The following is a 16,709-nucleotide window of genomic DNA, read 5'->3' on the forward strand; positions in this document are numbered from 1 at the left end:
AAACTAGGATCAACCTCTTTACTAACAATTGCAGGAAGACAACCCATGAGGTCAACACTTCCATTACATACGTCAACATAAGGATGCAAGAGGAAGGTTTATTCCTTATACATCAAGTGAAGGAAATGTTTTGGCTTCAGGAGAAGGTCCGGAGAACCCATTGGAGTCAACACAGACATTAAAACACCCGTGTAGTGCACACAGAGATTCAACATCTTCTAATAATACACAAGAAGAACCTATCCAAGAGAATGCACATGAAACAATAGAAATAATGGGTGATGTAGACAATCCCGATGCACTAGCTACCTTTGCATTTTCAATCATTGACTAGGAGAGGGTAGTAGCATTAAAGAATACACTCCCAAATTCCCTTCCTAACTTCTATGGCCTGGTCACCAAAGACCCTAATAATTTTTTGTTTCAATTTGATGTACTATGTAACAGCTATGATTATGTTACTAAGGCCCATTGTTTGAAGCTTTTTCTAGCCATTCTGAAGGATTTTGCACTAAGATGCTTTAAGGGGTTAGGTAGCAATGCCATCATCATACGGGCTAATATGAAGGAGAAGTTTTTGCAGAAGTATCAAGACTATTGCATAGGTGGAGATACTATAAAGGAAGACATCTTCAGGATGTCCCAGAGAGAAGATGAACCCCTTCAAGATTCTATAAACAAATTCCAATTTTGTTTGAAAAAATTTAGACAAAATAGGCTCACTTTTGAGTCTCCCAATTTGGTCTTCCTCCAGGGAATCAATGATGAATGCATTGTTGTATTCAATCTGAAGGGTGGAGGTAACATCACCCAAGCAAATTTTGATGATACTTAAAAGTTTGCTAGGAACTAATGAAGGTCTATTTTGAGGAAGAACAAAAGTCCTAGGTTGTTCCCTACCAGTAAGACACCTATTGATGTTTCAAGGGTGGAATTGAGCAACCTCCTTGCTGACATAAGAAATATATAATGTCAGTTGAACCTTGTTGGACACTCTTCACATCAAGAATAAATAAGAAGAAGTAGAGGCAACACTTGTAGAGTATTGCCCTGCAGAAGAGGTCTAATTGCAAGTTTAAAATGATTGTTGCCATTTTTTAAGAGAAGTTGGTCCATCCATAGGTTCATGCATTAGAAGATGAGGATGGATAAATATTATACATTTCTCAACACAAGCCATGGAAACAAAGACAAGGTATGCCATCAAACCATTATCTTGTAATCCTTCATTTCATTGAATTCAACAAAATGCTACAAACTAGAATTTTCGGCCTTGAAATACCATGCAAAGACCATAATGGTAAGAAAATGTGTCAACTTAGATGCACAACAGGGCTCATGTCTATCTCAATACCAATAACCAAGTTATAACCAGTTGCAAGGCCCTTGAAGCCCATGCTCTCAACCATGGCATGGAACCCAACAATGGGAACAATCCAATGCCAATTAATTGCAACAACAATAACATGCATCTAATCAGCCTACACTTATACCAATGCACCTCCTTAGTAGCCAACCATTATGCCCAATGAAAATATGTTGGCCTCTACTCCACCATAACCATACTTTCTTTCTCAACCTACACCCACTCCTAAAATTAAGCCTATTCATTCAACTTACTCTAACAAGACAACTCCATATTGAACCTATATAGTTGAGATCAATGATATCCATCTACGTTCGAGATAGAATCTTCCTTGTCCTGTATCCCCACAAATCACAAAACTTTTTGATGAGGACCTAGTGATAGATACCACTAACCAACCTTTGGAGTAGTCAGTAACATATGTTGAGTTACCCAATAAGGACCCACCTTTTCCTGAGACGTTATCCACAGAAAAATATAAACCTACACCGAACTTAAACCTCTTAGAACAACTAAAAATTGTGTGTGTGAAAATACCTCTTCTTCAAGCCATCAAGGATGTCCCCATCTATACTAAGGTTATTAGAGAATTATGCCTCAGATGACTAGTAAGGAAGAAACAAGACCCCAAGACAATACATGACATTAGATAGTTGGTTGACTTTATGCTAGGCATATTAGTGTTTCCTAAATATTTAGATACAAGAAGCCTAGTAGTGGATGCAAGCATCAACGAGATCCTCGTTAAGAATGCACTGATAGAACTTGAAGCAACAATTAATGGCATGAATAAGTAGACAATGAATGATTTGCAATTGGAAAACATACTACCGACACTAATAGCACTACGATTGGTAGGTCCACCGTTAAACCCAAAGAAATAATTGAAGACCTATTGATTGAAAGGAAACTTGCAACCAACTTTATGACAATTTCCACATAACCTAATTTAGATCTTAATCAAATCAACACATATAATCCACATGCAAAGAATATACAACATACCCACAAAAATGTGACACAAGATATACCTTGGGAAAACCCAGCCTCCAAAAGCATCATCCACCATGTATTATCATCAATGTGTCCATTACAATATAACTATGGAAAGCTTCTGAAACCTAGCCATAACCAAGGACTCCATGTGACCAAGCATGAATCCACACATCGCATGCCATGCTTCCGTCCTTCACAAATGATAACCTGGCTAACTGACCAACCCAAACATCTACCCTTGTGGTTGCTTTTATAAACACAAGCTCCCAGAAAACCACCAAGTGGTATTACATCAAAACCATGTGACAATAAAATATAAAAATTTTCCTACCTACCCTTGACCCACATTTAATATTGGGTATTTCATCACAATTACATTGCCCAATATTAAATAAATACAATATAATAATACCAATCTGTCAATACAACTCATCAAGTGGTTACAAGAATACTCCAAAGGAATCTCTACATGTTGCACATTCATCTAGGTGCTCCTAGGTGCAACAATACAATATGATATTACAATATAATTCCATGTCCACCTCACACAATCATAAAATAATACAACAATGAAACATTACTATGCAAGGTGTACAACACCATTTTCCCAACATTGATAACCATAGATTCATATGAATGCCCTATTGATTTTATAGTTTTACAACCTAAAGACAGTTTGGGTGGATATCCATTGATTCTAGGGAGGCTATGGTTGGCCACTATTGACACTTTCATTGGTTGTAGATTAGGAAATATGACAATATGGGGATATAACTAAGTAGTTGATACTTTATCCTCCGACTCAGCCTCATTTAGATTTCAAACAATCTATCTATCCCACACTAAGGGATGAGGAACATTATTCTCTGTAGATTCTTATGACAATTGATAAGTTTCCCATGATAGAAGTGCAATATGAAGATGTTGTCCTTGCTAGAATCATGCAAAATTCCTATGGCTTGGACCCATAGCAAGAGGAGTTCCTAATTTGCCCGACTTGTCCATTCCAGAGTTTGATGGTTAATGAATATTTGTCCACTTCACAAATGTTTGGTGATATTTTACCTAATGATTGTAGTCTAAATATTATTGGTCTAGATATTGCTTCAGTTACAACAACAACAGGTTCCCAAAAATTTTCTCCAAGATGAAGACTCAATATCAAGTATGAGTTAACAACAACGCAATGCTATATATTGTTGCAAATGCTACAAAGACACACATCAACATTTGCATGGGACTACATGATATGACATGAATTGATCTAGATCTTTATATGCATAGGATATATATCAGTGAAGGTTGCTTGCTAGTAAGACAATCGCAAATGCGAATGAATCCACTACTCAGGGACATAGTTAAGGGGTGAATTGCAGAAACTCCTTGATGTCAAATTCATGTATCCAATATCAGATAGTGAGTGGGTCTCACCATTGGTCATTGTGGGCCTAAGAAAGGAGGAAAGTGGTGAGTATGTGTAGATTATAGAGAGTTGAATGCTGCCACTGGAAATGACCACTTCCCACTTCCCTTTATTGATCAAGTTTTTGACTCATCAATTGGTAAGAGGTATTTCTCTTTCCTACATTGAATTAATAGTTACAATTAGATTAAAATAGCTCTTGACGACAAAGGAAAAACAACTTTTACATGTCCTTAGGGGTAATATACATATTATGTACTTTCATTTGGGCTATGGAATGCACCAACCACCTTCTAGAGGGTTGGATTAAGTATATTCTCTTATTTTTCTCATGATACTATAGAAATTTATATGGATGATTTTATGACCTATGATAATAACTATGATGAGGCACTAGCAAATTCAAAGAAGGTGCTACAAAGGTGTCAAGAGCACAATCTCTCTTAGCTATAAGAAGTGCTTCATGATGATGGAGGAAGGCGTTGTCCTTAGCAAAAAATGGCATTCAAGTTTATCCAACTAAGATTATTACTATCTCAAAATTACTATTGCCTTAAAAGAAGAGGGGTGTTAGAAGTTTCCATCGCACCTCATCAAGGATTTTAGCAAGATAGCTTTGCCACTCTACACATTACTAACAAAGGACTGAGAATTTGATTGGACTTCCAGCTGCCAAGAAGCATTTGAAACACTCAAAACTACTCTTACACAAGCACCAATTCTTAGAGGACCTAATTAGACAATACCTTTCCACATACACATTGATGCATCTAATTTTGCAGTTAGAGGAATATTAGGATATAAGAAAGGTAATATTGAATATGATATTTATTATGATAGTAAGAACTTGCAAGGTGCATAAGTCAATTACACATTTACAAAAAAAGAAATGCTTGCAGTTGTCTATGCCATAAACAAATTTAGGTATTACACCACTGGTTACCATATTTTTTTTCACACTAACCATGCAACAATTGGTTATTTGATGAACAAACCAATGGTTAGTGGGAGACTTATAAGATGACATACACATGCATACATACATACATACACATACATATACACACACGCACATATATACATACATACATACATACATACATACATACATATATACATACATACATACATATATACATACATACATACGTATACATACATACATACATACATATACATACACACATATGTGTGTGTGTATGTATATGTATGTATGTATGTTTGTATAAATGTATATATGTATATATGTATATACATATATACATACATATACATATACATATATACATACATATATACATATATGTATACATGTATATATATATACACACATACATACATATAACATGTATGATCCACATCAAATCTCATTTATGACATACTTAGCAATATTTTCAGTTTGCAATTCACATGCATTCTTCCTATCAACATGACCTTTATGTAATATTCAATAATTATTTCTATTGCACGTACCCTACCTCCCTAGTTTGAGTTTAAGGATAAATTAATATATAAGTTGGGGGAATGTAGTAGTCATTATATTTGTTTTCAAATGGGTATTGTTATTATTATTCAAAATTGGGTAGTTGATGTGCCAATTTATTAATTTGTAAAGCCTCATAAATTTTTGCAAGTTTAAACCTTGGCTAAACTTGAACACCAGTTTGGACATCATAGTTGGTCATTCATAGCTCACTTTCATACGAGTTAAGGAATAACTGTTGAGGAAAAAATGGTCATGTGAATGTTTGAGGAAAAGTAAGTGGATTTCAGTTGCATTTACGTAAAATTAAACATTTTTGAGCTGAAGTAGGTGAATTTGTTGTGAAAAAGAAGGACAAGGGTAGGAAGAGAATAAGCACAATGGGTGGTGACTCATTAGAATGGAACCTACAAACCACACTCAGTTGCTCACATATGAAAATATTATGCCATTCTTTGAGTGAGCAGGGTAGGTGCATTATTGTCCATGGTTGACAGACTCCGATGAAAAATTGGCAAAAGAGTTCATGACCACCTTCATGAATAACGAAGAAATTTTCAAAGGATTAAGGGTGGACACATTGGAGATTGTCATTTCTAAAGTTTCTAGTTTTCCTAGAACGCGTGAATATTTTCCAACATCACCATATATAGCGATGGTGAGGGCAAAATTTTATTTCCCTAATGAGAGGTTTGACTCATCTTCTCAAGGCACTCACTAGGTATCTCTTCCTCAACTTGGCGAACAATGGCTATACATGTCATAAGGTATGTTACTTGTGATGGTAGACATTCTATGCTTTATATTTCTCATTTGAAACTATTGAGTCATCTTCATTATAATAATTTCATTAATGTTCCAAATTTTCTGCATCACATGTTAACCACAATGGTTGTAGAATATAGGGGTAAGAGGAAAAAATCCTCCTCGTCTTAGTACTATTTAGTTTTTTTATTAGTTAAAAGTAGTTTGTCTCAGCAATTTCCAAATGTTAGCTAGGAAGAATTCAAAACTTTAGATAATATTTATAATAGGCTTCTTAGACATTTTCCAAAACAAACAAAGGATAAACTAGAAGGGTCTAGAAGAGTCGAGGGAGAACAAGAAAGAATAGAGGAAATTGTTGAAACCCTTTTAGGGGAGGCCTCTAGGGTTAATGATGAAAATGTGGATACTTCCTCCTCACCTTCCAAAAACCCTAGGAAGTCTAAAGGAAAAGAATCAGAACATTAGAATGTTAATGATGGTGAACCTATAGCTTCACCCACAACATTTCTCTAAACACGTACAACCTCTATTAAAATTCCCTCCTCATCATTGAAACAAAGCATTAGGTCTTCTAACAGAACGAGGAAAGAATTTGTTTCTTCCTCGACTTCAAAACACAAGACGCTGAGGGTAAAGACTATGAGTAAGAAACTTATGACAAAAAGACAAAAGGTCATAGAAGAATATCATAAAGCTTTCACACGAGGGATAAAAAAGAACAGGCCTAAAGTAAAATTGAAAACCACAAAAACTGCTAAATAGGCTATGCAAAAGAAACCACGGGAAAATAGGACTCAAGAAAAATAGTTCCCAGAAAGGTATTTTACTCGTTTCTATAGGAAGAAAGCTTCATCCAAGAAAGATACCTCTATATGGGAACCTATACATATGGAAGAAACAAATTATGAGAGGGAAGACATGTTTAGAGATAGAGGACTAAGGAAAAAGAAGCAGGAGAACCTGAAACATAAAATATAAGAAAAGGTATACAATGGGTGCATGATCAATAATACAATTCTGATCATGGGACAAAAGAAGAAGACCCCTTTGACCCAAGAAAAATACCTATTGAGAAATATGACATAGAAGAACAAGGGATTATTATCCTCACGAAAAAATAGAGCCCTAATAATGAACCTAAATTTGGTGTTGAATTTTTTTTAAGTCCTAAATACAGTTTAGAGGGAAGAGAAAAAGTAGAACTATAAGTAGCTCTAGATAAGGTAAAGGAATTGGAACAATAGCTAGATAATTACGAGGAAAAGGAAATTGGTTTAAAAGGAAAGGTGCAGGAATTAAAGGCACCATTAACCTTGCAGTAGCAAGAAGGAGGTGCACTACAAAGATTACCCACTTTAGCTATTTTAGAATCACAAAGAAAGGAATGCCTCGTTGTTAGGAGCAAGGATGAATTAATGCTAGTAACTACAATTACTCGTGGTATGAAATAATGGTTACAACATCTAAAGTTTGAATGACATAAAACCAATGGGAGAAAGAAAATCAGACATTCCAGGCAAAGCATGATGGAGAATTAGAAGAAAAGGTTGACTATCAATTTGGATAAGTTGGTTGATTTAGCCAATTAGCTCCACGACTGTCATCCTTTTGCCCAAGTATATGCTTTATACTTACAAGAAAAGTTTTTATGTTTCAAAATTAGCCAATTGATGAATGATTCACCTATTTCTATTTTATCACCAAGAACTTTTTTATTTTCTTATTCTAAGGCCACTTCAGACGTATATGACCAGATGTGTGAGTTCACAATCTAGCAATCCCCTATAATAATACATATAATCATTTATTCTACGTAGGGCTTTTATAGATAAAATAACTCTCATCCTATCTTTGGAATGAGAAGGAACAAGGAGAACTATACTAGTTCTATCACGAATGAGAAAAATCACATCCACTAAATATAAGGGTTGAGTGTGAGGAACCAAACTAGATTGCAGTGGAGTGGTTTAAAATGACTAACATGCCAATAGTTGTAGAAAAACTCTATGTAATCAGGAGAGGATTATCAAAGATTTTGAACCTTTGTGCAAGGAATTACAAAAGAAAAGAATTTGGAACACTGTCAACATAGATGAATGGAATTGACCTAGGAAGTTAGAAAATGGGAATCACATTTCTTATATAGCATCATTGCCCTTGAAGTAAGAGCCAAAAGGTATATGAAAGTTGCAGAAGACAAAAGAATAGCATGAATGTCACTCAAATTCCATCCTCCACTCCTTCTCTACTCAGTACCACATTGGACATGACATCACGTGATTAATGTAGAGAGAGAAAGGGAACACCGGGAGTGGATCATTGATGATAGAAGCTTCTACTTAAATCAACTTTCAAGAGTATCTGAGACCATTTATTATAGATTAAACATGCTAGGTATAATCTTCGGATGTTGTTTGCTTGAGGACAAGCAAAGGGTAAAGTTGAGGGGTGTGATGAATCCTGCAAATGTCTCTAGTTTTACCTGATTTCTATTACTTTATCATACATTATTAGACCATTATAAAACTTATTATATGTTTTATATCATCCTCATAGTTACATTATCATCCAATTATAATATGTAAATGACATGTTTATATGGAATATTTTATGTGAATTAATGATTGATATATTGCTGAATGTTATGGATGATAATTTGTGTGGATTATTATTTTTTGTAAAGAGATAACATGCAGCTTAAAGGGAGCCCACAACCACCTGTAACCAAAAGAGATATACTTTGTCAACCCCCATGGAAGTAGTCAAGAAATGGTAGGAGAGCTGTGGTCGTGTTGGATTTCCTGTTGACTTTGTCTCTTCAAGTGAACATGGAGGATCTTAGACATTATGCTTCATTAATTTAAATTCAATGAAGTAACCCACGTTCCTAGTTTTGTGCTATTGAGGAATAAAGGAGTTCGTGCTAGAATGAGACTTTGTAGTCTGGTTGTTGTTTCTATTTTTCCTTAATTAGTAAATCACCCCAGTATTAGGGAAATGAGACATTTGTTTAGGATTAGTTGGAAGTAATGATCCACTTCCTTTTAATATCTTTAAATGGATGAAGTGTTTTGTCAATTGGGATCTTCTTCAATTAACGTTAAGTTGTTTCAGTTTTACCGGATAATGAATGTTAGAATCATGAACAATATAGATAATGGTTGTTGCTAGATTTTCTGTGTAGTTGTAATCCCGTTGATTTGGAAATGCATTATGAATGAGAATATACAATGATTGTTATCCTTTGAGTTAAGCGTACTATTAGTTCTCAAAGATTACATTCCTCAAGAAAGGGCCACTTAAGGTAATAAAATCCTCCTTTTCTGTTAATTAAGTTATCTATGAATGTGGAAGTTAGTTATTAATAGTTTTTAGTTACTGTAGCATATTCCTTTTATGCCTTGTTAATACTGTCATAACTAGAGTCTTGGTTGCAAGTGACTTGTTATGTGCTATCAGTTATTAAGTTGTTACTTGCCATTATTTATCAGATTCTACCTATAACCATTGTTGAGTTACTCTTAAAGTTTCTTGCAACAATTGTTATATCAGATAGGTTTTTGTTTAACACTATTTGTACTTTCTTTTTATAAGTGTTTCTTTATGCAATGATATGAAGCTTGATAAATCCTTTGCTACACATATAGTGCTAGTATTGTTTTTGAATATATGTTCCTGGTCGATAATTACGTGAACCCCCATTTAGGACACAGATAACCTCAATCAGGTTGAGTGCATGATATACTACACTAAATTTATGGACATAGTGGAGGCTAGTCAATACATTTATAGCATTAAGTTGCATTCGACAACCATGTAGAGTAATAAGACATAGAAATGATTTAAGTTTAAATTTAAATAGTCTAGCATCAAAAGTACATGTAGAATGTTGAATTTATCCAAGTTGCATATGATAAGTCATATAGAAAGAAATGAGAAGTCTTTTCATAGGCGAATTCATAAATGCAAGACCATTGGTGTATGATGCATTGTGTGTGGGATAAGCTATGTTTTTGAGAAGAGGTGCGAAATTTGGAACAACAGAGAAGAATGATCCTCTTTCTGAGAAAATTTGCTTTTTAAAAAGCGCTTTGGTCAAAGCCTTGTTCATTGGAATAGATGAATTGCCTATAAAATTCACTTAATATATTTTTCTGCCACATCCTCATAGTATGACATTGCATTATCATATTGTAGATGTGCATGTAGATGTATTGAGTTACACCATGGTTTCCATCCTACCATTGTTTCTAGGTAAGTAGGCTCTTCATGCAGGGTCGATGGTTCTTCATGTCAAGAACTCCTTTGGGGAAGCATAATTGCTTCGTGGCTGGGCGAAAAGGTGTTTGGGCCATGTTCCCGTCCTCTACTAGTAGATGACCATATGGTTGGTGGCGAGCGAGGAAGATTGTTTTTTATTTATATGTATCTTGTATATTGTACTTCATTCGTATTGATGTCATTGTGAAATGTAGGTCATCATCATTGTATTCATGACCCATATTTATGCACTATCTTGGAATAAACAAACTCCATTGAAAATTGTAATTTGTAATTTTATTTATATGTATATAGAATTTTTGAAAATAATTCATATTTTATGATGTGATAAATGAATTGATTTTAAAAAGTTAATTATTCAAATTTTCAAGGACCTTACAATACTTTGATTCTCATAGGTTGTTCTACCTCTAAGATTCGAGGTATCCAACAATCAATGATGGAGTATTTTGATATGATAGATCTTGGACTTGTATTTCTTCCTTGGTCTTCTTGGGTTATTTATAATTTTGAGGGGATCTTTATTTTTTAGTGTAATTCTCTTGATTTTCTTTAGAGATTTGGCATTACTAATTATAAACCTACCCCTCCAACATTTCATTTGGGTGTTGTATTGTCTACTAGTTGCACTTCACTCATAGTTGATGCTACAATGTATTGGTAGCTAGTTGATGGCCTTATATACTTGACACATAGTTTTCTTGATATTTTTTTTTTGTTGGCCTTGATTCATATGTTTCTTAGGAGCCTTTGTGAGATTTATTTGGAAGGAAACCACATGTATCTTATGTTTATCCAAGGCACATCTCATATTGGCATTTTTTATAAACGAGAAACTTCTTAAATTACATGCTTCATTAACATGGATTGGGTCAGTGATGTTAATGATCACAAGTCTAATTTTTGTTTTGTATTTTTTCTTGGTTTTAACTTTATTAAAGGGCATTGCAAGAAGTAAATAACTATTGTATTATAATATATGAAGGTTGAGTAATAAGGTACAATTTTAGCTAGCTAAAATATTCTTTGGTTTCAATAGTTGATGACTAAGTTCATATTCCTTCTTATCACCCCACTACTCTTTGGGGTGATAATCAAAGTGCTATTCACATTTCACACAACCTAGTGAAGAATTAGGAGACTAGGCACATCAAGATCCACACAAAATTCATTTGGTAGATCATCCAAGATGGTGTTCTTTACTTGGAGTAATTTCTTATTGAGGAGTAAGTTACAAAGATTGTCAATAAACCTCTAGGAACACCTCACCATATTCATTTGTGATCAAGCTTGGGGTGAATGAATTTATACTTGTGGGGTTGTCTTGAGTCACCCCTCAACTTGTATATGATTATTTTTCATGTCTTCTCTCATTTAAGAATGTTTTTTTCTTACCATTTTCTCATTTTCTTTGTTTGTGAAAAATATTTTGTACATGGGTACCTCATTAGGCCTTATTGTTTATATCTTTCTATTATTCTTTTTCTCCCTAATGTTTCCTCCCTAAGTTACATGTGCAGCGGGTTGTTGGTGTGAACAAGGTTTAGTACCTATTATGTTCCCTTTGAGGAGCTATTCAAAGCTACTTAGTTAAGTTTACTCAATGCACATTTAAAGTGTTTTAATTTTTTTGTATCATGCAATATGATTGTGATACTTATCATAAACCCATTTTTTCCTATGTATAACCCTTGCATAAACAAGGATCCTCATGTAATATATATATATATATATATATATATATATATATATATATATATATATATATATATATATATATATATATATATATTTATTTATTTATTTATTTATTTATTTCTTCTCTCTTATGTGGAAAGTTATATGATTTTGTGAACTATTATTTCTCCTATGAGTCCTTTTAGTGACTTCAAGAAATAACATATTGGTATAAGTGATGATAAGTTCCAAATGGTGATGGAAATGTTGGTATATGGCATGTAATCGATAATGTGATAAAACAGCCTCTTAGGATATGGTTAATCAACATGGGCACACCAATGTAATAAATATAGACACAAATCCTATTGCTCCTAATAAGGAGAAGTATTTTTTTAAGACTTGATTGGGTTATATGAGCAACAATGTAAGGTTTAAGAATGAAAACTTGTGTAAAGGTAATTGCCCCTTAATAGGAAACACAATACAATAATGTGTAAAGATGTGTAATGGGTTGAAGCATGATGTCCCCAAAGTAGGATATAACAATAATAGGTACAATGTGTGAAGGTTGAAAACATGATGCTCCTCATATGCAAAGATGTGGTAATGACAACATGTGATGTAAAGGGGGAAGGAATGATACCTAAAATTATAAGGATAAATCAACAAAATCCTAGTGTATACACACAAATACATGAATCATATCAAGTATAAAGATGTTGAAATATGTGCACACTATATAAAGGCAAAGACATGATTATCCAAATGTAAAAGTAGCTCAACGGATATAATAATGTTTGAATAATCAATGTGCAATGATATCTGTAGACACCTAAAGTTTCCCTGTCTAATTAAATAAATATTTTATTTATTTAATTATTTTACCCTAGGTCTTCTATTAATTAAATAAATCTTTATTTATTTAATTAATTCGTTTGTCTTCTTCTAATCCTTTTCTAATTTAAATAATTTTTTTTATTTATTTAAATAATCTTTCTCGTAAATTAAATAAATACTTTAATTTATTTAATTATCCCCTTTCTTCTATTAATTAAATCAATCTTTATTTGTTTAAATAATTCATTAGCCTCTTCTATGCATGAAACATGTCATTCATCTCTTAATTATTTTCTTACCTACCCCCTTTATCATTTAATTATTTCCTCTACCTACCCCTCAATCCTAGCCGACCATTTATCCTCTTCACCTCTTAATCTTATCCCTCCATTTCCTATAGTGTTGTCTATATAAGAGGATGCCCTCCTCCTTTTCAACCCTAAGCACCTAATCTATGTGTCTAATCAATCTAATGCAATCAAGCCTTCTTGCAATCAAGCTATCAACCACAATCCGTTCTTTGTTGAGCTCTTGTGCACACATAAAATCTGAGAGCAAATATAATAAACACGATCAATGGAGATAAGAGACAATGGAGATTGAAACCCTACTTGACATGTGAATGGTAATATTGTTTTATTTTTTTTATTTAAATGATCTTAGGTATCTCTATTGGTATTGGTGAATGTTTCATTGTAGGACTTAGATTGTTTGTGGTTGGATCTTTAGGGTTTTACAATAGCTTATCATCATCATATTTTCACCGTATACAATATCAATAACTGAGAAGGTACAACAAGGTGATATATGATGATGTGTTCATAAATATATAATTATAACTAGTTTCCCCTAAACTAGTGGAATATGCAATGAAGGCTCGAAATAGAATAGGGAAGGCACAATACCCCTCACTCTAGTAAAATTAATTTAAGAGTATGATATGGAAAGATATGATCATAAAGGTAAAGTGCGAACATCCAAAGAACATGGTCTAAGTATGGTAAAGGTCATAAACATGTGATAAGCATCATGTAAATTTATGGACCATAGAAGCACGTGTAGATAAGTATGAACACTCTAAATAAACCATTATGGTAAGAAAAAATTAAAAGGCATATATGGTGAAGGAGGAAGACAATATATAAATAATGAAATGGTATGTAAGACATAAGGAAAGTCAAATTATATTTATATATAGAAATAAAGAAGAAAAAAATATGTATAGGAGAAAATATATCAACTAAGGGAACATGGAAGTATCAAATACTCCCTATGTGGGGTAAAATAAGCATAGAACCAGATGAAATGAGTTGAAAAGAGCATAAAAGGGTACAGTAAAAAATACATGAAAGTATAAGGACACATAGTGGAAACAAATTAATATGAAAGGGAGAGTTATGACTTACATGACATAAGGAAAATACATGATACGAAATAAAATGAAGAAGTAACATGAACAACACAACACGTTTTCATAATCACTTGTGTTAAGGTACATTAGTAAATGTGTCTTCACATCATCCACATGCAAAAACAGAACATGGGAAAATAATGCCAATTTAAAGGAAATAAAAAAAAGATAACAAGTGAAAAGTGTTAAAAACATCTAAGTAACAAATTTATCTCGTGTATAGGTGGTTTCCCTTTTATATTGTGTAACCTTAATATAAGGCGTGCAATAGTGAATAAGGCTAATAACTTTTGATTTCATATGATTCTACTCATCAAGTGGGGTAATTGTGTGCTCATAAGTATGCTCAATGCATATCTTCCCTTTTGACTATAAGTTTCTAAACTTTGTGTTGCAACGTAATGCTTCTATCTTAGTAATACCCATGCTTGTGTTGAGGAGTACAATATGTTGTTGCAGTGGAATACCTTGGCTTCTAGATAGATATTAGAAGTATAGGGATTGAGAGATAAATCATGGGAGAATATTTCTAAGTCCACACTATGTCTAGATAAATAGTAAATGAAAGCATGGGTTGAATTGATAAAGGAAGTGTAAAGCAAAGAAGATGCATCAAATTGTTGTAAAGTTTTATTGCTCAAGTATAGATTTAACTCACTAATAAGTAAAATGCCATCATCTAAATGTTAATAAATAGTGATTAGAAATTGTTTCACAAATAAAGAGGAATTTATTAAATTACTGTAACCATCATGCAATAACTCCTCACCATGTCTCATAATATCATCATGTGATGTAGAAAAAATAGTGAAGCATGAATAATGCTTGAATGAGAGGTTAATCAAACATCATTAATATGCAAGCCATCACCATGAGAGGTATCTCTATTTGAGAATCTGTTACAAACATCTATAGGGTTCGCATGAGGTATAGAAGAATGATCATCATGAAACACACCATCTTGCATTATAGAAGGTATGATGTCAAAAGAACATAGATTTATGGACATATAATCCTCATGACATGTAGAAGAATATCACATATGGCCCAAAAAATATCACATGTAGGTAAATAATGTGTACCCTAATAACATAATATGTTATTAATGTAAATAGGGGGTGAATGCATATCATGTATGTTCTTTGCAATAGATACATGTTACAAATCAAATTGAGTGAAGGGGATGTTCTCAAAGGTAAACATCATTATAATCAAGAATACTACTATCAATATTGATATAAGAGGTATGTAATATGTGAGGATCATAGATGAGTGTACTAAGAGTACCCAATAGAGAAGGACTAGTGATAATCGAATCTCTAAATGAAGAAAAGGTGCATAAATGATGATATAATGCTGCCATAAAGGAAGTGATCTTATTTGTTAGAATATCATAATTGATTTAAGGAGAAATGGTTCACACAACACAAACTGTGTAAACTTGTAATAATTAGTAAGGGAAGTTTGAGTAGTTTTTGATGATAGAGGGCCATGAGAATTAATGGTGTAAAATAAGGTTTGATCCAAGGATAAAAAGCTTAGGGTTCACAATAGTGCATAAAAGACTCAAAACCCTAATGAATGTAGGTATTATAGGATTTGATGTACAATAGAAAATTTGATGCGAAATGATTATAAAATAGAAATCATAAATGCAAATATTAGGGTAAGTGAATGAGAATATATGTAGATAAGTAATAAACCCTAGAGAGAGAATGCATCATTGCAACATAAAATAGAGAAGGATCAGTACATCTAAAAGATAAGATGAAAAATTAGAAAATTAAAGATTTGAAAACCTACAAAGGATGAGAAACCTCACAAAAATAACTACGTTGTGTAAGATTGCTTAAGCTCACCAAAATCTAAATGAAAATAATCCCTTTTTAGTGTGATCTAGGCTAAAACCAATAAGATGCATATTCATAAGCATAGATTAACCTAGATCTATTAAGTGATAATCAAGGGCCAATGTATTCTAAATCAAATAAATGTTAGCTGCAAAAAGTAAATAAAATAAATCATGGTACTTAGCTCTATGAGTGAAGAATGATTGCCCTTGCAAAAGATTATATAATTTGGCCAATATTTGGACTAAAATTGATGCTTCTTTGTATGTGTAATTCATTGGACTTTGTGTCTATCCTAGTTTTGTCTATGGTCAAGTTCTATGGATTGGGTCTATTTTGCAATAAAAAATCATCCTCCAAAGTTTAGATTTGATGCTACACAATGTAGAACTTTTCTTTAAGATTTGTCTACTTTACTATTCTTTAATATCCGAGGGTTGACAATATTTAGAAATACCTTGAAAAAGTTGTCATGCGACCAAGGGACCCATTCTCCTAAGTCAACTTTCAAAGACATGTAAATGATTATAAATACTCTTTATACATGCATATGCTTCTAGAATGCTCGCGTAGACTTAAATTCCTCTAGTGCACCAATTGAAATGTTATTAGGT

Source organism: Cryptomeria japonica, chromosome 1 (genome assembly GCF_030272615.1).
Source record: "Cryptomeria japonica chromosome 1, Sugi_1.0, whole genome shotgun sequence".
In the NCBI taxonomy this organism is placed as follows: domain Eukaryota; kingdom Viridiplantae; phylum Streptophyta; class Pinopsida; order Cupressales; family Cupressaceae; genus Cryptomeria; species Cryptomeria japonica.